Below are 25,125 nucleotides of genomic sequence, written 5' to 3'. Positions count from 1 at the left end.
AATAGGAAAAAAAAAAATCACTCTGTGGGTTCATATGTCTAAAGAGAGCTCAATTAAAGTTATTTGCTGGAGCTTAAAATATGTCTGCACCTGCTTCAGCGCCAGGCTCCGAGACCAACACACTGTCCCAGAAGGCAGAGCAGATGAGGGTTCCTGTCGAGGTGAGTGGAAGAGCAGGACACAGTTTTTCACTTACTCTTTGGGATAGTCAGCGACACAATCCACCCACCCTAGAGTTGACATCCTCATTTACCTTGAAACTGGAGCCTATGGTTTGGGCCTACCAGCTACAGCTCCTGTTCTACCTCAGTGGATCAGAGGGGTGCTTCTCTTGAAGGCAGACTAGAAGGAATGGAGCCAGAAAGAGGGAATGAAGTACATGGGACTGCATCATCTTAACCTAGTCACTCACCTCTCCGTGTGGCCACTCCCTTCTTGACAATAGAAAGATCACAAAATCCCATTTCAAAGGTCTGTGGTGAGGATAATGAATAATAATGGCAAACATTTTTTGGGCATTTGCTACGTTCTAGGCACTGTACCAAGCCTGTTTTACACATTATTTCAGTGACTTGTTACCACAACCCTAGGAAGTAGGTAAAGTTGTCATCCACGTTTTTACAGAGGAAGAGACTGGTGCCAGGAGAGATTAAATTCCTTGCCCAAGGTTATTCAGCAACCCAAATACAGCTGACTCCTAAACCTGAGCTTTTAACCATCTTGCCTTTGATGAGATTCATGGTTGAGAAAGAACTTCAAAATAGTAAGATAGTGAAATAAATTTACTATGTCCTGAAATACGCTCTGAATGAGCAAACATGTTCTTGTTAAATTTTTTTTTTTTTTTTTTTGCCCTTTTGCAGCCTTGGTTTTCCAAGTAACTGCCCAAGATGGGTTCTCCACATATGTTGGTACTGACTTTCCTTTACACAGCCCTAAAAGAGTGCACACCTGGTGGAACTCAGATGGGACAGTGAACCCTCGCCCTAACTCTCCGAAGCATGGAAAGACCACTGGAGACAAGAGTCTGTGTTGTCTTCCATTTTCTGAAGCAGGTGATTAATTTCATTGCCTCCCTTTCTAGCTCACAGAACTTGATGAATTCTTTTTTTCCAGCTCCCAGGCCATGCACTGGAAACAGAGCCAGTTCTAGACACCAGAGGAGCAATTCACAAATAGGACAGAAGGGGAATTTGCCAACTTTCAATGATTGATTCTGTTGTTAATCAAACCTGAACCTCAGTCTTTTTAGACAATTCCTTATTCTCCAAGGTTTAAATTTGGGATGTGTAAGAGAAGGGGTCTCCAGTACAAGGAGACTCCAGAGACCACTGGCTATTAATCTCCATTTGAAGGACTCTTTTTTTTTTTGTCTTGTGATTAACTGAGATTTTTAAATAGTGCCTAGTCCTTCATGCAATAGTCTACCAGTTCACGCAACAAGTACCAACTATAGCTTGTATGTTCAGGATCTTTTAATGGTTTGTATCCTGATTTTTTCATTAGGCTGCTAACAAATAGTACATACCATGTGTGCCAGCATTGTGTTAGGTGTTTTACCTGGCTAGCTCATTCAGTCTTCACAGTAACCCTCCTATGTGGCAGGTTCTATTTTATTTGCTATCTTTATTTTACATATGAGTGTACTGAGGCTTACAGAGGTTAAAACATTTGCCCAAGTTAGTGATGGAGCAGGAACTCAGACCCAGGCAGTGTGACTTCAGGGCTGCAGCCTCAACAACTACTCTTTGCTGCCTCTCATAGAGAGTAGGTAAGGGTCCTACTCATTGACTGAGCCTCCACCCCCCAACCTGCACATACTCATACACATCCCGATTCTTTACCCATGAAAGAGCTCTATTCTGCTATGTGTCTTTACTTTTAAGGCTGAGCTACAGACTACCAAGCTCCTGCCTTTAGCCTCTAGCCTCAGCAGTGGCTTAATAAATATAAACCATATTTTCCTTTCCAGCCTCCACCCAATGTCAGCTTCCTCCCAGCAATCATCCAGTGTGTACCATTAATTAGAGATTTGATTTCCCAAATACAAAGACCCATCTGCATTATCTTGCACCATCATCAAAGATGAATTTATGGATTAGCCTCCTTCTCCCCATCTATTGTAGCTATATCTACCATGGCCTATCCACCATAAATTATCCCTATCCACTGTTGATATTGGCTCAAGACATTATATATATATATCCAGGGTTGCTGTCTAGACAGACCATCTGCTGATAGGCTACAGAAATAGATCTCTGGCCAACCATGGGTCAGGAAGGGCACTAAGGCTTCTAATTGTAGTTTCATTGTCTTGGTCATGAAGATTTCTTGTCGTGTACATACCAACCAGCATGGTCAGTGTCAGGATTTGGAGAGGAAGGTCTGTGGATAGGCTTGCTTTCAAACACTGTTCCCTTGCTTTCTGCCTAGATAAACATTTTGTTATTGTTGTTTGGTAAAAGTGGGTATAAGTCAAGAAAGTGATTTCCTTTAGATCCCAGAGGTCCCTAGGGACAGGCTTGCGGATGGGGTGAGAAGAGTATGGCGGGAAAGCAGTACCCTACACCACATTGCTGTACCGTCTGTCTGTCTTCTTGGGGCCAGGAGCAGGTTTGAGTGACTTAGGTCAAACACGCATGTTCTTATGTTGCCAGTCCACTAAATCAAAGTCTCTAGAAGCCAACGTAGCTTCCTCTCTGATTTGCAAAAGTGTTGCTGATGGTAAGGTCTCAGGCCTTCTTTTCCTTTCAGAAGAAGCTAGCCTGAGCTAGCGTGAGGTGGAATGTATATACCCGTGGCTGAATTGCTGGAAGCAACCTATACTTACTTTCCTTTGGCTTCTTTCTACTTTCATGTTTTAACCTATTCCCTGAACGATTAGTTAGGTAGTTAATTCAGCTCCTTAACATTTAGTCATTCTTGAGCGAAATGCTCCATGTTCAAAGAGTGTGCTGGCCAACTGCAGCCAGTAATACTGAAAGCAGGAAACACTTGGCTAATGCTCTGTCAGAGGAAACCATGGCCATGTTGTTCTTAGTCAGGTAAGACCTCTTAAGGAATTTTTTTTTTTTTTTTTGCTTTACTTGTTCACTTGAGCTGATGTTTGCTGTGTCAGTAAATCCCCTTCTCACCTCTACCCTGTGGGCCTGAGACAACCAGCCAAAGAGTCGATGCTAGTGTCCTATAGTGAGTTTGTGGATGGGATAGGGAAGAAGGTAGGTCCTCTCCAACAGGGGTTCTAGTGACCTTTAGTGACCCTACCCTATAGCAGTTGTCTGTCCTTCTGTTTTTAGTTGGAATGATAGGAGTCAAACTGTCAACCCTCAATTTAAGTTGGGTAACATCTCTGCTTGTCTATCATCTCCCTGCTAAAAGTTGACAAGTAGAATTCTCCCTGGGTGCATGCTTAGGTTTGTTGCATTCACCTTTCACTTCATAGACTATTTTTGACGACTGTGAAAATAAATAGAATTCTCAATCTCCAAAAAGAGTTAGCATTTCTATGCACACTGGAGCTGTTCTCAACACTGCCCTTGTTGGTGAGCTAGATGAGATCAAAAGCACATAGAGGGCCATGGTGGCTCAGCAGGCAAGAATGCTTGCCTGCCATGCCAGAGGACCTGGGTTCGATTCCTGGTGCCTGCCCATGTTAAAAAAAAAAAAAAAGCACATAGAATCTGCGCAAAGCAGTATAAGACAGTATCTGTCAGAGAGTGATTTTAATGTTGCTTGACAAAATACGTTACACTAAATCTTCATAGACTGAATAAGTACTCTGAGTTCCAACAAAGTAAACCAAAGTAAACATCGCTCTTATGGGAAATGAAATTCCATGTGGTTAGGGGCAGAGCTGTGATTAATTCAGTGGCAATGAAAGGACCATGAAAATATAGTAAGGTTATTGACTCTGTCTGAGAAACAATTTAATATCTTCCATATATAATATATATATATATTTATTTATATATGATTTAATACCCAGTGATGGGTGGTGGGAAAGGAACTGAGTTTCCCATCTTTATTTATAAATTAATGTACTGATGCTCTGGGTGTCATCACTCCATCAGTTATTGACACTGACCTTACTATAGAAATCAGTAAGGAAAACAGAGTGATAAAAGGCAGCATTGCCCAAATGAGGACCAAGTTTCTCTGAGAGTCTCTGAGGGTATGTGTGTATGTGTGTGTGTGTGTGTGTGTGTGTGTATGTATAGATAACTCAGTTTACCTCTACGACTATTGTCAGCTAAACTGGAGCTTTCTCAGAGCTTCTTGGACTGCAGCCTTGTCCAAAGTGTGTGCTTTCATAATGTGCATTTTAACGTTAAATGATTTTTAATATTCCACATATGGTTTCATGGTTTTAAGTCTCCACTCTGGGAATGAACAGGGCTGTGGTATTATGATGAATAGTGGATTGTGTCCAGGACACCCACTTACTTCCCTACATATCAAACATGTGGCGCTCCCATTAAACATGGGACTGTCCCTGGGGATTATAGTTGCCCTATCCAATCCAGTCCTGTTTTGTTCCCTCGACCCGGATTGAGAAGGATACATTGTTCACATACATTCTTCTTTTAATTAAATGCAGTAGATATGTCACATCCATGAGATAGTCCAGGTCTGTTTTCACATCTGTGGCCATTTTCTCCTCCTCTATTTCCATTTGGTTTCTTGGAAAGAAAACCAACCTTAAATGTATACTTGGATTAATTGATTGGTTGTATGCAATTTGCCAGGGCAGTTCAGATATGATTTTAATTTTCTGTTTCTAATTGTAACAAAATGTTCTTTGTCACTGCTCTTTGCAAATACTCACCAAAACCTTTATCATCCTTGTCCAATGATTGGTTTTGATACAGTATTCTCATTCAGTCCAAGCTCATTTCTGTCTCTGCGCCTGCTGAAGGTTGCAGGAGAACTTTCAGATATGGGTATACGTGTGTGTGTTTTAACTTTTAATTGGTGGGGTGATTTGCTAATTGATCCTATTGATACAAAGTACTGTCAGGAACCTTCTACAGGCGCTTCATCATCTGCAAGGAAACCTGATATCTCGTAAAATTCTCCATTCAATTATAAATTTAAAATACTGGAGTAAACTCCTAGCAATTCACAAGAGGCTAAACTAGAGCCCCATTAGAAGGGTACTACAAGTAAACATTATTAATTATAAAAAATTGCCTAAATTAGATTTTTTTCACACCTGCTTCTTGCTTAATTAGCTAGCAATCCACATATTCCATTCAGTTGAACTCTTACTATTTATTCAAGCATACTTGACATTAACATACTGTTTGATGTTTGATATCCTCAGTTTTAATTTAACCACATGACAACAAATAGTGTTTATGAAATACCAGTGAGCTGGAAAAATATCCTGTGTTTGAGTCGCGCATGGGAGTGGATAGGGAATTTTTCTTTAGGAAGAGCTTAGACAGTAAGAAAACAAGACACTTATTTTCTTTAATTTTCCTCTTCTCTATCATACCCCTCAAGAGGCCTTTGGAAGGTCCTTAAAGGACAGCATCAAGGTTATGATGCAAAATAGCCTTAATAGCATTAATGATGGAAAAAGTACTGCTAACATGTTGGTACTTCAGAAAGATGTTAGAGAACTACCTTAAATTTAAGACTGTCTGGCCATTCTCTCAGGATTAAAGAAGGAAGCAGATACAGGAAGACTTTGCAGGTAAATGGGCTGTCTGGTGTCAGTGGAGAGAAAAATGAGAGAAGAGAGGTCAAAGACTGGAACTTGGTCTTTATTAGCGAGTCATTTTTCCTAAGTTTTGGCTAAGCCAAGATGATCAGGTGATTCCTTCCAGGGGAGATGCAGAACTTAGAGTCTAACCCGTGTTTCTTCGAAACCCAAGAGCCACAAGTCATGACCCCAAAAGGGGATAAAAACCAACAGAAAGGGGCTAGACAACTTCAAAATAAACCTGCCAACACAGGCCTTGGGGTTGTTATTCTGAGACCCCCGTGTCTAATTGGATTTATTCCTTAAACATTTCCCCCCACCCCTCCAGAAGAGCCACGTGAGGGAGTCGCGGTTGTCGTTCCTGTCAGCCACATTGTAAGGCGCATCCCTCGCCACCCAGTGATGCAGCTCAACTCAGAAAATTCCCTGGGCCAAGAGACAAAAGAGAAAATTGTCTCCATAATGTATTGATTCTTACTAATGACATAACTTGTTGTAGGGGATTTGGATTGATAGTCACTGGCTTGTCTCCAGTAAGACAGACACCATTTTACATCTGACTCTGATCAATCTGTCTGTAAATCGTTTTTAACTTGGGTCCTGTAGGTTTTGTGTTCACACCACGGAACTATGGCTTGGATTTGACATCATTATTCTTCGTTGGGCTGTCTTTGTTTAAGAGCCACTTAAAATTTTTGGCTGCTGGTGAATAGAGAAGCTTGTTAGCGGAGGAAAACATGTTGATGTCATACACTTGCAAGATTTTTTTTTCTTTTGGGTAAGCTATGTGGATCCAAGAAAGTGTGCGGTGTTACCCATGATAGACGGATGGCTCTAGGTTCAGAGGCTAGATTCAGATATGTCTGGATAATTGTTGGAAACTGATCCGAAGGGGTTGCTCTCTCTTGGGACCCAGCATATTTACATTGGGGCCAATACTTACTTCTGGAGGGGCCTGATACCCTGGGACTAGCTTGTTATCAAAGACAGTCTTCCTGCAAGTGGGGTCCAGGGGAAAGCAGATGCATCGAATAGCTACCGCCCTCAACACAGTGTGCTCATATTGCTCACAATTCTCAAGGAAATGGGTCTTGGATATAATTCGGAATCAAGATTTGAGCTGTCCTCCTGTTAGTACATAAAGGCACATATGGTGTTTGAGTGGAGAAGAAAACAAGTATGATTTGCATTTGGTTTCAGAATGCATGTCCCTCGCCATTATTATTTAAATTTGACTACTCCAAGGAATGTATATTCCTTTGGTTTAGGGCAAAGGACAGTTTGCTAAGGACAGTTTAGACAGGGTGTAATCTATAAAAAGATAATTTAAAAAATGAGGAGGCTTCTCCATGTTGTTGATTATTTGAAATATTCCATAAATAACAAATTATAAAATTCATTTTAATTGTAACAGGGAAGTTGACATCCTATTTTTTAAAGCTTAAATTAAATTTTTTTTGGAAAACTTTCTATTGTGGAAAATTTCAAACATACACAAAAGTTGAGAGAATAATATAATGAAACTCTATGTACAATATCACCCAATCTTGTTCCATATATACCCCATCTCTCATTTTTAAGTTTAATTTTATGCTGGTTTTCTTTATCATATTGTAATTTTCTGCATCTTTTTCTTTTCCAGTTTATATATATGCAATGCAATTTACTATACATATATAAATAAATATATATACGTACCTCTTTCCCATCATGTTCCAAGCATATAATGAATTGAATCTTTAAATTGTTATATACACACGTTCTTAACACTTCTATACATATGTGGACACACACACACATCCACACACATCCACATACCAGTAGCATTATCCTTACGCATAGATGTAAGAGTCTAAAATTGGGGAATTGAAAGAAATGGGGAAGATACCTTTAAGGGACTTAATTACATATTAGATTCTGGCATTCTGATGAATCTATCAGTGATTCTTCACTGGTAGAAAGAATTCTGAGAAATCCAATGACTCTGCCCAACAATTCCATCTCTTGGGAGACCTTTGGATGATGATCTGCAGAAGAAATGGTAAAATAAAGGCTTTTAATATGCACATTATTTTCACTGGACCATTTTTTCTTTCACTACTTCATGCAGTATGTGAGGAGTGCCTGCAGGTATCCCCCAGTAAAACAGAAAATATACAGTAAATGGAACCTTCCAGTGGTGTCTTCTTGACTATTGATGTGACAACACCCCCACAATTTTAATCCCACATTTATTTATTTTACTGAGGAGATCTGGTGAATATTTATCCTGGCCATCTATTTATTCATTTGTACATGAAGTTTGTTTGCAAAGGCAGTGGTTTTGCTTTGCCTCATGTTCCTGGAACAAAACGCAGTTCTGCCTGCTTCACAAGCTTGCTTTAGGAGCTGTGCAGACCTCTGCGAGGGGAGCCACAGCTGGCCCTAAGACAGGGAACCACTTCTTTAAAAATAAACTGCCCGTCTAATGATAGACTTTCCTTCACTTAGGAACTCAGCTGAGACTTGGTATGGAGTACTCTTACACCACTGAACAAGTGCTGAATTTGCTTGTAATGCCTTGAGACCCCAGGGATGGAAGGAAAATGTAAGAGTGGATGCTGATATTCTTTATTTTGCCGGTGAAGTTCTTCTCACCCCTCATTTAAGATACCTGAAGATCATTGCTTCAGGATAATGAATGGGTTCAAGGGTAGCCCCACCTGAAATTAAGAAAGACCAATGCTGGAATTTGGATCATTTGTGTTTACTCTGTCTGAGGCTTGCCTTTGGATACAAGCCTGAGCTGTTGGTTTCTCCCTGCAGAATGGAGCTGTATTCCCGAATTCTTATTTCTACTCTTGAGATGAATGAACTATATCCCTTCACACACACACATACCAAACTCACATAATTTTTAAAAATCTGAGAAATGCTTTCAGGTTTTTGGTATTATGTAAGTATGACATACTAACAGAGAGACTATTGGTTCACTTTGGGTCAAGAGGACAACCCAACTCTGCCCTACTAGAAGAATGACTTTGCTCTTAAAATGTGAATAAAGTAAATAAATAAAAAGTGTTTTTGAGGCACACTGCACATCTGTGCCATAAAACCATGTAAGGAGGTGCTTTTCCCTTGCTCTCCTGAGATGTAATGTTGTTGCTAGGCAAGCTGGGGAAAGGGAGAATGTGTTTGAGAACATTTCACACTTTGTGGGATCAAAATTTCCTGTTGTTCCGAGGAACATTCCTGAATGTTCTGAACACGGTTTCAGAGAAGGGACGTAGCATAGGAGAATCTAGTGTCAGGAGGCCAAATGCCTGAGGAGCAAAGAAACTCTCTGTGGCTGGATTTCGGGGAAGATGCTCTACAGCATAGTGTCTCCAGTGGAGACAAATGGAAGGCGAAACCATCAGAAATGCTTGTGTTCCTTAAGTCTTTGCACTGATTGTTTTTTTCTCACACCTTGATGATATTTGCCTCTGAGCATTTCCATTCCTGTCTTTTTAGCTTTTCAATTTTGTCTGCCTTGTTTTAGATGGAATCTGGAGATTTAATTCTAGGTAGTGAATCCCAGAGGGAAAGGAAGGGAAACAGAGGCTGGGGGGTGGGGTCTGGGGCAGAGTTCTCAGCGATGGCAAAATGGCTATGGTGGTGAAGGGTAGAACTGGCAGCTGAGCTTTGGATTTAGGAAAAACAAAATCTCTCAGAACAACAGAACCAATCTCACTGTCAGAAGACAAATGTTGCTAACCTTTCCATACCACAATTCATTTGCTTATGAAGAGATATTTGAAACATGACTTCTTCTCCCTGGAAACCAGAACTCCAGCCCTACGTTGCTCCTGCTTTGCAGAACATTCTAATGAACCAAAGACATCCTTGTGCCCAAGAAGTACTGAGTAGTCATCCCTCTGTGTCTCTATAAAGTTCTGCCTCAGCTTCTCCTCCCCCTAGGCCCTTTCCCTCTGTCCTTTTCCCAAGCCTAGCTTGATGACATTTTCACAGAGCCAGCCCTTATGGCAGTTTAGCAGAAGCTAAGGCTGACCATGCCACCAGGAGCAGGATAAACAAAGCTTCCAGATCTATTTTATCTTATTTTTCCCCTAGAAAAAGAAATGAAAAGAGGTTACTTCAGATTCTACTGAAGTCAAAATAAAACTAGACCTAATGGGTCACCATATGTAGGGAAAGTTTCTCTTGGGCCTTAGTATACACACTCAGTGAGTGAAACAAAGAAAGGGAAAGAGGCAGTACTATTGGCAACTGTTGTTAGGAAGAATAAACAATGGCCAGTCATTGGCATGGAGCGGAGGCTCAGATTCCAATAGCACTCGATGGGGAGCCTTCCTTAAAAAATTAGAAGAAGCTGGGCTGGAGCTGGTCCATGCTGCGAATGGCAGAAGAAGCAAAAACAAGAGTAAATGAATGGAAATTAAGCAGCAGGAAATGGGGATTTGGCACAAAGTTGGAATTTGAAACTGCAGAGAGGTGTCAGTGATAAGGTTGTATAGAATTTCTGGCCAAAAAAAGAAAGAGAAAGAATGCAGATGTGTTCATTGAATAAAGTGCAGATGGGGAAGGGGGCAGGAAGAAAAAATGCAGAGGAAATCGTAATGAGTAGAGGTGCATTTAGGTTTAGTAAGCTTTAAAAATTATGCTCCCTGCATGTCTGGATGAAATTACGGGTTGGTTCAGATTGTTCCAATCTACTGGAGAGATTAAGGCAACGTTTATTTACTTTTACCTTTTCCTGCTCTGGGCAGACTGGCCTGTTTCTGCTGGGAGGCCCTTTGTGATGCTGGGTAGGCTGAATCCAGGTGTGTGTCAGCGGTTTGGGGTCTGCTGGGGACTGTATCCATCAGCTCCTCCTTAGTTAGAAATGGCCAAGATGTCTCTGGAGAGCCTGCATCACTGTGCAGGTTAGTTATCTGGGGATCCCGTGGGAAGGCATGCAGCAGGAAGCACCGGCCATCTCTACAATCCCACCCTTTCTATTTGCCGGTGGAGAGGAGCCTGACAGTTTGCTTCTGCCGCCCTTTCTCCAGCTCCATCTGGCAGTGCTGGGTTTGACTTCTCCTTGGCTGCAGGCAGTCCATGAATGTCAGTACAATCCTGAGTTTAAACACGGTCTTATTTGGCGTAACAAATAAGAAGGCTGAACTTGGCCTCCGTAATTGTACTCTGGTCTCCTCTGTATCTTGTTCATTCTCCAGTGTAGTTAAATCATATGAGGAACCCAGCCAAATATCCATGTTCCTTGTGCTGTTGGGATGGAGGGGGTGGAAGAGGTGGTGACCCAGCACGTGGGGGAGTGGAAAGGTGAGAGTCTAGACAAAGCCACTTCACCATCCTTCAATGTGGATTTCTCATTTTCCAAGCAGGATTACCAATAACTACCCAATGTATTTTGTTTGGTGAGACTTGTGAGAAAATATATACGAAAGCATTTTGCGGAGTATCCTATATTATCTGCATGCAAAGTATCATCATCACCATCGTCATTACCTGTGGGACAGAAGGATTGGGTCTTGGAGATGAAATGGCAGTTTTACAGAGAATAGAGGTGTCATGAGGCAGGGAGGCAGCCTGACATAAAATCCCAGTGCCATCTTTCTTTCAAAAAGTATGAGTGCCTTTTAAATATGCTCTTTGGACTCTGCTGTATCATTTTTAAAAAGCAGTGTAAGATAATGCAATAAATGGGGTTGTCCCCAAATATTTCCAGTCTATCAATATGGATATTGGTAAATGCACAGCAGTGGGGAATATGTCAATCTGTACTTCCTGGTTTCCTCCTAATGATGAGCAGTACTTCCTTGGGGACCAGCACAAACTTCATGTTTTCTACATAGACGCCGCTGACATAATAGTCTGGATTACATCCAGTTCTGATCGTATGTCATCTTGGGAAAGAATACTGTTTAAATGTTAGAATTTAAAGCCGAAGAATTGGAGGCAAATGACCATTAAACCTTGCCTGCCCTGGCAGCACCACCGGCCGCTGTAGGGCTGCACCCCTGCCTTTTTAGTTTATCTGGTGTGCCAGGGCCAGAGGTAATGGTCCCCTCTCTCATCCATCTGCAGAACTGCACATCCTGCTCTGTCACTGCCATGCTTATAAGGGGAGGAGAAAAAGCACATTCATATCTCAAAATATTAACTATAATCACCAAACACAGAAGGCAGTGGAAGTGGCGACCACCAGGCACGTGGGGGCGTGGAAAGGTGAGAGTCTGGACAAAGTCACTTTACCATCCTTCAATGTAGACTTCTCATTTTCCAAACAGGGTTAACAATAACTAATGATGTAACCAGAATGGTAGCTTTTAAAGGGCACCAATCTAGATGCAAACATAGCAAGGGTGGAATCCCCTGCAAAAGTGGTCTCTGGGTGAAGATACCGAGAAGATAAGCAAGTGATTCTCCCAAGCTCTCTCCTTCTTCCTGCTTTCATATTCTTTTATTTCTTCTCCTTTTAAAAGCGTTAATTGATAATATGACAATATAGAAAATGATAACATAATGCTTTAAATTATTTTTAAAGACCTATTTTCAATTTTACATGCTCCTGGACATGAGCGTATATATATTTCACAAATGGCCAAGTATTTATTGAATCTCTGTTACATACCTAATCTTTCAGGGCTCTCAAATGCTTACAGACTCACGAATTTATAATCCTACCTACCAAAGGTCTCTGGAACTCTCTCCCCTGCATCCCAAAGCCTCCACCATAATTGAGTTTCCTTATCTCTCACTGTGGTTAAATATAGTGGCCTCATAGCTGTTTTCCTGAATCCAGGGCCCTCTGCCTCTGAGTTAGCTTCCTAGAGCACAAACTTTGCCCTCTGCTCAAGACCTCAAAGTGGCTCCAGATGCCTGCCAGGGAAGCCTGGCTACCGCTTGGGGCTCCCAGTGGAGCCGCCGCGCTCTCTGCTGCGGGGCTCCTCGCTTCTGCAGGCTGTAGCAGTCCTGCCTTTTGTCGGGGACGGCAGAGACCCCTCTGGTTTCCCGGTATCGAGTCTCGGCTCCGGTGGGCCCCGCGCCGCCTTGTTTACAGATGTATCACAGGCGGGCGCGCTGCGCCTGCGTTCGCGGTGTTGGAGACCTCAGTTCCCACAGCCAGCGCTGCAGTCACCGTGGTGAGCAAATTAGGCACAGCTCCTACCTTCGCGGAGGCAGCGATCCAGTCCGGGAAGACAGACACTGTATAATTAAAAGTGTAATGAGTATTAGTAGCATCCAGAACTGCAGGGTGTTATGGCAGCAAATAACCAGGGGACCCAAATTGAGGTAGGGAGCGGGGCGGGCTTCCTGTGGGAAGGGACATGGAGGGGAGGGCTCCAGGGGGAGTAGGAGTTCTCCAGGGCTGGGACGGGGGGTGGGGGGCGCTTCTCATTCCGGGCTTCTCTGAGAAGTGAGATTTGAGAAGGCCTTGAACGATGTGGAGAATCCAGAAAAGTGGGGGCAGAAAGGGCTGGGGAAACAACACGACCCTTTTTTTTTTTTCTTATATATCGAATCCCTTTTCTGAAGGCCATTGGAATGTATATGAATTTAATTCCCCTTAATGCTTCATTGTGTGAGACGTTGGTGCAAACACAGATCTGTGCCTTTGTCTTTTGGGGATCTTGCTGCCTGGTCCAGGGTTATCTCTGCACCTGGTAGAGACAGACTGTCAAGCAGGAAGGATGCTTCTCCCCTGTGGCCTGCACACTGAGACGAGGTAGCTGAGCAGCAAGCTGCCCGGTGGAACTCCAGACCCAGGTGGTCACATTTAACAGCAGGAAACCCCCAAACACAACTCTCTGGGATGCTAAGGATGCTGGTGTGGAGTCTCCAGGAAAGCAGTTTGGGCTCCCGCATTGCCTGGTAGCAACTTTCCTTCGCCTGAACTATTTTGAGATGCTCCTGCCATCTTTCTCTCTCCCACACATACCCTTAATATGACTAGAATATAGCTAGTTCGAGCTAACATATGTTCTTATAATTATTTTGCTAGCATGGTAGATTATTTATTCTACACAGTTTTTTTTTTTTTTTTGAGAAGCAGCTCTGTGTACCAAGACCAAGAAGCTTGTTTAAATAAAGAGATACTAACACACCTTGACAGCAGCCTATTAAAAAAAGAGAGGAAAAAAAAAGGAAAAACCCTAACCCTTAAGAGGTCTCAAATGTGCATCCCATCTGTTTAATATGCAACCTAATTTGAGGCTCATGTTCCCACTGGGAAGCAGCTGAAGGGGGAGTCAGAGGCATTCACCACTAAGCTGTCAACCCATGGCTGTGGAGAATAGAAGCCATCGAGCTGAGTGTGTCGGCCAGCCCAGGAATCAGCGTCCACCTGGAGGGGTGTCCAGGGTATGAGCCTTGGGGACAGTGGGTAGTGGGGCTGGAAGTGACCTTCATAGCCCTGTGAGCCAACCCCCTCCTGTTCTGAAGCTAACAGGAAAGTGACTTTGCTGATGGGGACAAAGATTTAGTGAAGAGTCAGACCCCACATCTTTTTTCCTAACATTGAATTCAGTGCTTTTTCCCTCTCCATGACTCGTGGCTGGGAGGTTGGTAGAAATAGGTTTCACCAGCTTGTCTGGGAGGCAAGAAGAAACCAGGAATCAGCCATCCTGTTCTGCTTCCGTTGACCTGTGCAGGGAGAAGTTTTCTGGGTTTTCTGCTGACTGAATCTTAGAAATGCAATTAAATCCAGGAAGTGCCTATATTATTCTTTTAAGGAAAACTACTTTTTATTTACTTCTTCAATCATTCATGCAACCGCCATTTGCTGAGTGTCTATTCTGTGTCAACCATGGAGGATATATCATAATCAATCCAACAGAGTTCCTGTCCTCATGGACTTTCCAAAATGGGAAAGTCTTACCTGATGGGCAGGTAAGTAGACAAACCACTGTAGTCCAGCATGTGTGGAAATACACGCGTGTGCTGAGTAATGAGATGCACATGGAAGCACAGAGCAGCGGGGACTCTACCTCAGGCTGTGTTAGGGCTGGGGGTCTAGGGAAAGCCTTGCTTTCTAGGCCTCAGATTCGCGATCTCTAAGAGGACTAGTGTTTCTGTGAAGCTTTTTTCATTAGTTCTAAAATTCATATAAAGTGCGGGGTTGTCTCATAGAGGATGCAAGAGAAGTTCAAGACAGATTTAAGGCTTCTGGGAGCTTAAATCCTAATTGGGAAAAGAACCTCACATTTAAGAGAACAAGTAGGAAAAATAGTCAAAGTATTCCACAATTCAGAGTTATCTTATTTGGTATATACAATGAACACTAAAGAAATTCAGAGAGGGAAAGAATAAAGTGAGTCGGACTAGGCAGTAATAGATACATGGGAAAGATGGACATTCATTTGGGTTTTAAAGAAAGTATAGAATTTGCATAGATGAAGAGAAGGTGGATAGGATATTAGAGGCCTGGGGGATGTGGGCCGATTAGCAAAGTTTACAGAAGGGAATGGTGGACTGGGGAAGAGCCAAAACATTGAAATGATTTGCGATAGTCCCTCACCTAACACTGCCCAGCTAGTTTGCAAATTTTCCCTTATTCAGGGTGAGCACAACTCCCGGTTTGCCCCGGACAGTCCTGGATACTGTCCTGTTGTCCTGGTACAATTATTAACAGAGGCCCCCTTCACTCTTCAAAGTGTTCATATTAAAATTATTAAAATGATTAAACAATCGTATCATTTCTGATGAGTTTTTCATAGTAAATCTTGACCTTGCCTTTTTTTCTTCAAGAGCATGCTTGAAGGCATTGCATCTCCTTTATGTGCCTTAGCTTACCCATCTATAAAATGGGGAAACAGGTGGTACTTGTATTTCTTCACAGGAATATATAGAACCAAAAGGATTCTTCAGCTTCGTTATTTTTTCTCCTCGGTGTAATATAACGATTCACCCTTGGAAGCTGCAGAGAAGTAAAAACTCAGCCACCTCTGCTCTAGCAAAGGGTATAGGCTCTCTCTCCCTTCAAGTGAATTTCCAGGTTTGCAGAGATCCTTCTTTGTCTAGGTTGGAGAACTGAATTGGATGGCTTGGAAAGCATTTAACAATTTTTGGACGGAGTCGTCATAGAAATACCAGGTGGCCATCGGGAAGTGAGGGGGTGGATTCTATCCAGTAGGGATGCCATTTATCATGTTCAATTGGACGGGCCAACCAGGATTCTGGAGCAAAGAATAAAGGATTGTGTGATGTGGGACTTGATTTTGCTCTCGCAGCTGGCAATCCCTGCCTGGACGAGCCTGGGGTCCAGCTCACGTAACCACTCCTCAGGCTCCCTCCCAGCCAGCAGGAAAGATTCTAGTCCTTGGCACTGTCAATCCAACACCTTTTTATGAGTACTAAATTTGCTAAAATAATAAATGAAAATGAGGTTGTGTGTCATTTCAGCATGTGTTCTCTATAATGAAATAAGATGGTGATATCAAATTATTGGCTAATTTAATTGCCTGGAAAAATTAATTTACAAAAATGCCAAATAATTTCCAAATCAGATGGATTAGAGAAGCAGCACCTATTTTTTTGATTTGCATCTGGGGAGAAAGCCATACAGCATGCTCAGAGAATTTTTTTCCCTCCTTGAAAAATCTATAAATGCTACTTTGTACTGGGCTGGGCTGTCAGCTCAGGGAAATAAAAACTTTTTTTTTTTTTTTTTTAAAAGGGAATTTCATTTCATTTTGAGTTGCACTTATTTTATCCTGGTTTCTTCTTATCAACTTGTATTAAAATTGTAGCGGACTGGTCTCATTTGTAAACAGTTTCAGCAGCCGGTGAATTATACATTTCAGGTACAATTTGGAGGCCAAGGCATTAAAAGATTGCCTGAAGGTTGCCCAAACCCTAAGCTGTGGTTTTATGCCTGAGGCAAATTATGAACAATTAAGGTGACATCTTTGACTCCCAGGTCAATGGCACTTTAACCCATTCCTCCCTAAAAAGAGACCCAATCTTTTTGTTTTTCTTTTGGCTCCAGTAAACCAAAGGGTCGATGCTCAAGTGGCAGCAATGGGTAAGGTGTCACTGATGATTTCCTCTGGCTCTCTTGGACCCACCCAGATAAGATGTCCGGGGAAATGGCTAATGGTGGCCCAACTACTTGCCTGACAACCAGGAACTTTCAGGAATACAGAAGCTTTTGGAAGCTGAGGACCCCTGTTGCCAATGCAAAACCCACCAGAGCTTACTGGCCTTTCATAGGCTTTTAAGACTGTAAAAATCCTGCACGAGGGGTAGAGACAAATTACCAGGAGCATGATTAAAATACCTGAAACAGAGTAATGGTGGCTCAGTGACAGAATCCTCGCCTGCCATGCTGGAGACCTGGGTTCGATTCCCGGTGCCTGCTCATGTAATTAAAAAAAAACAACAAAAAAAACCCCACCTAAAACAGAAGGCCTCAGACTTTAATTCATAATCAGTGCAACTTTTTGATTCCCCAGCTACATTTGATAATTATTCTTGAAAAACGGAATCAGTTTTACAGTGTGTTTCTATTTTTCTTTTTAATAAAAGTGTGAAAATCTGACATGGGGTGGGCATTGGTTGTGGTAGCAATCTTGTTTTGGAAAAATATGCATATGAGAGGCCATTGCATGAGTGGGAAGGAAGGATGGTCTTTGCAAAAGTGATGGAACCTAGGGCAGGCCACAGTGGCTCAGCAGGCAAGAATGCTTTCCTGCCATGCCAGAGGACCCAGGTTCGATTCCCAGTTCCTGTCCATGTTAAAAAAAAAAAAAAAAAGTGATGGAACCTATGGGCATGTCCGTGATATAAGGGGAAAACAACCAGCTTAGCAGTGCAGTGTGCTTCAGATGCTCTTTATTAAGGGGACCCCTCTTTTGAAGTTAGTCTTCTGATGATGTTGATTAATATGTTTCTAGACTAAGCCTCAAATAAAACCCCAGGTCAGCTTGGCCTGTTGTTCATTGATACAATTTTTATTTTAAAAGGTGATGAAGTTGATATTTCTAGAAATAATGATTTAGCCCTTAACTAATTTTAAAACAAGTCACCAAAAATGTCAATCTTGTGTGGTATTGATGAGTGCCCCCAGGCCAGCTCTAGGCAAAACTGTGAAATAAGCCAATTTTATTTTTGACTGCTGACTGCCTCCAAATGTGGCTACTTTACACCTTTTTCAGGGCTACCTCCTTCTTCCCCTTTTTCCTTCACTTTCAATTATATCCTTCTAAGGCCAACCCTCCCTCCCCTTTTTCTGATAATGAAGAAATGACCGAGAAACCTCACTTATACTATAGTAGTGGGTACTACTTAAATGACCTTTCTCAGGGTTGCTTGCATTTTTAGAGGACCTCTTGCAGGAGGCCAATTGAAGGGATCTCTGATAGTCAACTTGAAGGTGTTAGAAGGAAGGATATTTTGTTAGGGACTGCCCCCTGGGACTTCTTTATTTAGCCCTACTGGTGGTTCTAAACCATATGAAGACCAGTGATAAATATACAAAATATTAAATAACCAGCCCCCTACTGTGTTTTTAATAACTGTTAGTTGAGAAATGGAGGCAGCACATGACGTAGCAGTTAGAAACTATGCTTGGGCAGATTGCATGGTTTGATTCATAGTTCCACTATTTCTAGCTGTGTGACTGTGGGCAAATTATTCAACCTCTCTGTACCTCCATTTTCTCATCTGTAAATAGGAACAATAATGGTAATGTATCTCATTGGGTGACTGTGAGGATTAAATGAATTAATTAATATGTAGACAGTGTTTAGAATGTTGCTTGATATGTGAAAAACAATAAATGGTAATGATGATGATGATGACGAAGAGGAATGCAAACATTTGAAAAGTGGAACTCTGTATTTGTGTAAGACTTAGTTATTCAGCCCATGGTTTTCTGGGGTGTGTTTAGATTCCTGGATCGCTTACTGTAACCCCCTAACACCCAGTGGCTTGCAACCATGGTTGGAGTTTAGATTAAACTTAAATGTACAACCTTACGAGCCTGATTTTGCAGATATAAAGAAAAGCTGAGGCAGTCAGCCGCCAAGGTAGGATTAGACTCTGGAGCTCCCAGAGTTCCAAAACCCGGGAGTTCTGTGAGATATATTCATCTTTCAGTTAAGGCTCTGTTTATTTCCCTTGTGATCAGGGGCTCAAGGAGGGACCTAGTATTTCCTTTCCTTTATGAGTCATGGTTGTGTTCTGTCATTTTGGGAAGGGCCTCAGGCCCCTCAACAGTGCTATCACTGTACAATTATCTCTAGCGAAAGCATACAGCAAAGAGCATTTCCTTTTTAATGTAGTTATAAATGTCGCGTCAGTTTGAGATTTAGCAATGTGATCAGGAACTCTATTTCCTAGTCAAACAGGGTATAATTACAGTGGGACTCTGGACCCATCCCTCACAAGGCTTTGTAACTGGGGAAGATGAAGAAATGAGCTGGTTTGCTTCCTCTGGATGACAGGAGTTTCTGGAAAAGAACTTTCTCATCCAATCATCTTCTAAGCTGCTCTGTGAGTTTGCTTGCTCAATGTTTCAGAGTTGGTCAGTTCTCCCACAGTGAATAACACTGCCTGCTCTTCAGCAAAATAACAGATGAGAGTTTTCCCTCATCCGCAGGACCTGGGGCAAGCTTGTATGGCAGGGGAGCAGTGACTGTACATTGTCGTTTTTTATTTTATCACAGGCCAAGGAGAAACTGAGTCACTAAGTAAGCCAGTTCCCTTAAGATTAGCCTCGGCTCAGATCCTAAGTCTAAAGCAGAAGGGACCTGGAGAATGACTTTGTGAATTAATGAACAAACAAAGGAATGATTGAATCGCTTGGCCAAGTAGGCCCTTTGGCAAGACTTTCTGGCATCACTCATACCTTTAAGAAACATTTATTGCATGTCTTCCATATACCTGACAGTCTGCTCTAAGAATAAAATTGAATATGCACAGTCCCTGCTCTCCAGTTCAGCTGGAGAAACAGATGAGGAAACCAAAAATGACGAGAGTATATAAGTTTATATCAGAGGTCTGAACCAAATTTATAGGAAGGACATCTAACTCAGCCATCGGGAAAAGTAGAATCATGGATAGTTTCCCAAAGGGGAAGATGCCAAAACTGGGTGTTGAAAAATGAAGAGGGTTTACCCAGAAAAGGGAAAAGGGGACAGCATCCCAGGTAGAAGGAACAAGATGTGCAAAAGAGAATGGGAGTATGACACATGTAAAGCTTTCAATCAATAGGGCTTACATGGGGGTGTGCAGAGGCCTGAGGCTGAAGAGTAAGGTAAGTGCCAGATTATCAGGGGATTCTTTTTTTTTTTACATGGGCAGGCACTGGGAATCGAACCCAGGTCCTCAGGCATGGCAGGCAAGCACTCTTACCTGCTGAGCCAGGTGGCCTGCCCATCAGGGGATTCTTAGATCAAGCAAAGTAATGAAGACTTTGGTCTGAATGTGGTGGTGTTTGTGGTTGGTGGGCAAGAATTAAAGGTTTCAAAGTATTCCAACCTGATCCCATATCTTCCAACATATTTCAACCTGATTTCTTTGGCTAGAGCTGTAGTGTGGGGCATGGACTGGGGATGGGGAAGAGAGCCAGGAGGCAGGACAAACTACTAGGGAACCATTGGCAGTAGTTCAGGTAAGAAGTGATGAAGCCTAAGGAAAGCAGTAGCTGTGGGCATAGAAAGTAGGGGACAAACGTGAAAGATATTCCTAGCCAGAATCACCAGGATTTGGTTGGATGTTACAGTGAGGCAGAAGGAGAAGTTTGGGATGTTTTCTAGATTTCTGCCTTGATTGCCAGTGTAGACACTGGGAATGGTATCACTCCCGGGGATGGTTTTAGAAAAGGAGCTGGTTTGGGTATTGGAGATGAGGTGCACAGAGGGCAGAGGAGGGTGAGAATGATGCCTCCTCTGTAGAACTTAGAAGAATAAATCTTTCCCACTGGTGGCAATTGCCCCTCACTCACCATCTCAGCTGACTGTTGGGAAATCTTTTGTGCTTTTCCATTTCCTTTTCCGTCGCTTCTCCCTCCGCAAGCGTATTTATATATGGTACTGGATACCGTCCTAGTGTTGGCGATACAGTTATGGATAAAGGACAGGTCCTGATCACAGGGTGTATATATGCTGGTCTCTTTCATACACACCCTCCTTTTGCTTGTCCTATCCTGTTTGCACATTCCTTGTATCTCTGTATGTCACCCCCAAAGGGATTTTGGTTTCAGTTAACTATTGCATCATGCCAAATACAGCATTTGCTGATAAAGGTTTAAGGATGTGGATTTCCTAGGTGGATGGATTTTAATGGGAGATTCTGGAAGTCAAAGAACCTCTTATCAAAAATGATTAATTGAGATTAATGGTAGCATTTCCTTTGTCAGGTCAGACAGTGGGAGAGATGTTTTTTTCCTTCAAGAGCTTCCTGGTGCTTCTCCAGTCAAACCACTGAGTGGCAGACTGCTCTGCTGCCAGCAGACATGGGCCAGCCCTTCCAGTTCCAACCTCTTGCTCATTCTGCAACCACACTACAGGATTCTTTATTAATATTAGAAGACTCTCCCACCTTTGGAATGAAAGAAAGACCATCATAGTAGGTTTAGGAGTCCCGAATCCTTATATAGCACCAGGAATATAAATTCCCTTTCCCCCAATCAACTTAGCTACCCTTCAACAGCATTAAAAATTTAACAGAGCTGGAATCAGAACCAGCCTTCCTCCAACTCTACATTTTTTCCCCATAATCCCAGTTACAGACTCATTATTCAGGGGCCCTCAGAGGATTGCATTTTCAGAAACCAGCTCCACAGGCTCTCACTGTACCACTGAAACCAGACACAGCTCAAGCTGAAAGACAGATAAAGAAAGGGAGGAAATAAATAGTTGGTTCTATATAAACCATGTCCTGTTATTCAGGACAAAAGACCCTCAGCATTGGATGAACCCAGGCAGGCTCATTTTGTTTGTCTACCAGGTAGTACAAGATTCATTTAGGCCCAGAGCCAGAGAAGAAAATGCGGGGAAAATACCGAGGACTGTGGCATCTGTGTCTGAGTCGCCTTAGCCCAGACTCTTCTAAAGTCAGCAACCCGTAGGATTGTTGAGGGGAAGAAATGTTAGAAATTCCCTCATCAGAACCACCACATAAATATAGAATGGGACGACATAGCCTAACCTAAACTCATGTGAAATAAAACAGAGATTCTGGGTTCGGTTTTGGGGCTACCACAGAAGAATATTGACAAACCGGGCCTACGTCAAAGGAGAGTAGCTGGAAGTGTGCAGAACCTGAAACCAGGTCACAGGAGCTGTCATGAAGTTCAGAGGGCTTAGGAAAGCCTGGAGCAGAGGGGTCTGGAGTGGGGGGGGGGGGGGACGGGGCCCCATGACAGTCCTCACACGCTTGAAGGATTGACACATGGAATAAGGATGGGTGTCTGCCTTTGGCTTTCGCATCTACCCAGCACTTTTTTTTTCTTTTTTTTTTTTTACATTTGAAAAAACTGAAGCCTAAAGGGTAAATAACATTTTTAAAAGTAGGCCTGGACACAGGGATTCTGCCTGTCTTATCAAACAAAGGCTGCATATCAGAATACCTCTGATATCTTGACTCTTTAGCTGGATAAAATTGAGTCCCCATATATTTTTTGAAGGCCAGCCATGTACAAAGCCCTGTTGTAGATACTAAGGGGAATTCAAAATACACTTTGACCTCAGCCTACAAAAATCTTCTCTTTCTTATCAGGGGAGAAACGACTGACACCCATGAGGAACGAACTAGCCATACCAGGCAATATAGTGAAGGTCTAATGAGCAATGTAGGTGGTAGATACCTACGAGTTTAGAGATGAGAAAGATCACTTCAGCTGAATGCTGCGTTATAAAGCTGTTTATAAACTTTAGGTCATATATTTCCTTATAGCTCTCTATCATTTATGTCTTTTTCTCAAGATTGTAACTCCTTTGTGAGCTGAAACCGCTTCGTGCTTTCCCCTTATCTCCGTAGAGTACCCAGTATGAGCTGAGCAAATAACACGTGCTTAGCATAACTGAAATAAAAAATGATAAGGAGATGAAGTTTTTATGGACATTTCCTCTTTTTAAAGCTGTTTTGTTCAGCCAGACTTTTTCCACAGGGAGAAAAAAGAGCCTGCTTGAGGGCATGGCCAAGAAGCCCTTGGTCTTCTTCCTCTGGCTAAAAGTGAATTCTGGACATTTGTGGTCCCCTAAGGTATGAGGGCAACCATGGAGATTTTCTAGTATCCTATTCTGCTCTATATTAATGCTAACCAGGAATAGGAAGGAGAAGAAGAACATTTCACATCAAAATAGAACCCTTTTCATCATGTTTCAGTGTTCCAGTTGGAATTATATCGGGAAGAATTAATGAATGCATCATATATATACACTTTGAAGGCCAATCATGTGCAAGGTTCTGTGCTAACGGGATGGTATGGAAAGGGCATAGGAAACGTCAAATAAGATTTAGAAACTCAGTTTCAAATGAGATGTTTCTCTGTCTCTAAAGTCTTTTTAAATCTAACAATTTTATTACAGAGAAGAAATAAATACTTGACTATTTGGCCGATTCAGACATTAAAAAGTTGAGACAGTGTGCTCAGGCCTGAGCAAAAAGAACTCTGAAAAGTTCCTCAAGAAAATGGACATTCGTTTTCAGACAAGTTTCATGCAGAAAAATCTTGTGTTCAAGGAAGTTACCATTTCGCTGAGGTAGATCAGCGCACATGCAGAGTTACAAAATGTCCTACAACCCACACCACGCAAGAACATGCCAAGTGACTGGTGAGCAGTTGAAGAGCTTATAGAATAGTCACTGAATTCTGTGGTGTGAAGGGGAAGCAGCCCCCCTAGACTGGGAAGTGGATAGCGTGGGCAGGGATGAAGGGGGCATTTCAGTTTCCCTATGACTTCTCTTGGGCCTCGGCTGTCCCAGACTCCACACTTAATTATTAAGGAAAGGAAATATGTGTAGAATCTCCAACTTGAGCCTAGGACAAGTTAGAAAAACCTTTCCGTGTCCATGTCAGGAGCCACTTTGCCATGTATGTATCTTGGCAGCCACCTTAGGAGTTAATCTCCACAGAGCTTCCCTAAAAGGAGAATAACCCCCTTGGGAGGTTGCCTCAGTTTACTCATGACTGTAAAATGCTTTGAAAATACCCAAGTACCAGAGGAATGCTGCTCATAGCAAAGCGAAAAGGAAAACACTGTGTTTCCAGGACACCCCTGCCCAAAAGCTTCCTTTTCCGTCAGTAGAGGAATTTGCCACTTCCTCTAAAAAATTGAACCAAATTTAAATGGACTAGACTGTGCCTTCTTCATCCCACTTTTCAGACTATTTAAGGATCTAGGAATTTCCAGGTAACAGAGAGCTCAATCCTGGAAGGGGATGAAAAGTACAGAATAGCGGTTGGGGGGAGCTATGAGAACACATGAAAGAAAGCAAAGGGAGGAGATAGTTTTCAAATCCTTTTATTATGTTAGACCTGCTGCCCAAATCCAGTTGGAGAGGGACTGCTGCAATAAATCAATATATTGATGAATTTATTAACCCAACAAACATGAATGGAATCTAATATGTATGTATATAAAGTGAAGATATGCTTCAGAAGAAGCCTTTGACATTTCCTGAGATTAAAGTGTGTGCACATTCACAGAACTGAATGTAGAACCCTTTGCAGAATCACACTGCGTGGGCTGCACACACCCAAGTGAGCATCCAGGGTGTCTGCAAAGTGGTGACTCCACAAGTCCACTCTGTTCCAGTACCTAGTGCCACCCCATGTGTCCATGCAAAGTGGGGTTTTTTTTTTTTTTTTTGGGCATGGTCAGGCTCTGGGAATTGATCCCAGGTCTCTGGCACAGCAGATGAGAATTCTGCCACTGAGCCACCATTGCACCGCCCAGGCCTTTTTTTTTTGGAGAGAATGGTGCATGGTCCAGGAGTCGCACCCAGGTCTCCCACGTGGAAGGTGAGCATTCTACCGCTGAACCACAGGTGCACCCTCTGCATAGTGCTTTTTTAATAACCAGTTTTCCAAACTGAAAATGCTTCTTGTTATCAATTTCTAAAACTGCCAATTGTGAACATCTCCAGAAAGTATGCTGCTAACTTACCAAAGAGATACTCAACATCCGAATAAGTTAAACAAAATTGTATGTATGCCCAGTCCTTCCGAGCTTCTTTCGCTCCCCAGATTGATGGGCTAAGTCTTGTCTTGAGGGCTACCGTACTGTACATTCTTCCAGAAAAAGGTGCCTGAGTCAGCCTACCATCTGAACAGGCCGCCTTCCTGTAGGATACATACCACATTCAAGTGAGAAAAGGTGATATTAGCTTACTCGTTGCTGGAGGTAGTTCTGAACCATCCAAATTGACAAGTGTGCTCTGAGAACATTTCTGTGTTACCTGAGGGGGCTCGTTGATCCTCTTAG

At 42.4% G+C, this 25,125-nt stretch overlaps 1 protein-coding gene and 1 long non-coding RNA gene across 2 annotated transcripts in view; one reads left to right on the top strand and one right to left on the bottom strand.

Annotated features, from left to right (window-relative positions):
- Positions 1–25,125, top strand: part of EBF2 (EBF transcription factor 2) — a 190,235-nt gene that overhangs the window by 70,773 nt on the left and 94,337 nt on the right. The gene's annotated exons all lie outside the window — the stretch shown is intronic.
- On the bottom strand, positions 6,040–10,814 carry LOC143677169 (uncharacterized). The gene is made up of 3 exons (XR_013172421.1): positions 10,437–10,814; positions 7,596–7,734; positions 6,040–6,133 (listed from the first exon to the last, which is right to left on the bottom strand). It is a non-coding gene; the product is annotated as an uncharacterized LOC143677169 (long non-coding RNA).

Source organism: Tamandua tetradactyla, chromosome 3 (genome assembly GCF_023851605.1).
Source record: "Tamandua tetradactyla isolate mTamTet1 chromosome 3, mTamTet1.pri, whole genome shotgun sequence".
Lineage (NCBI taxonomy): Eukaryota > Metazoa > Chordata > Mammalia > Pilosa > Myrmecophagidae > Tamandua > Tamandua tetradactyla.
This window is presented reverse-complemented; position numbering and strand designations above follow the sequence as displayed.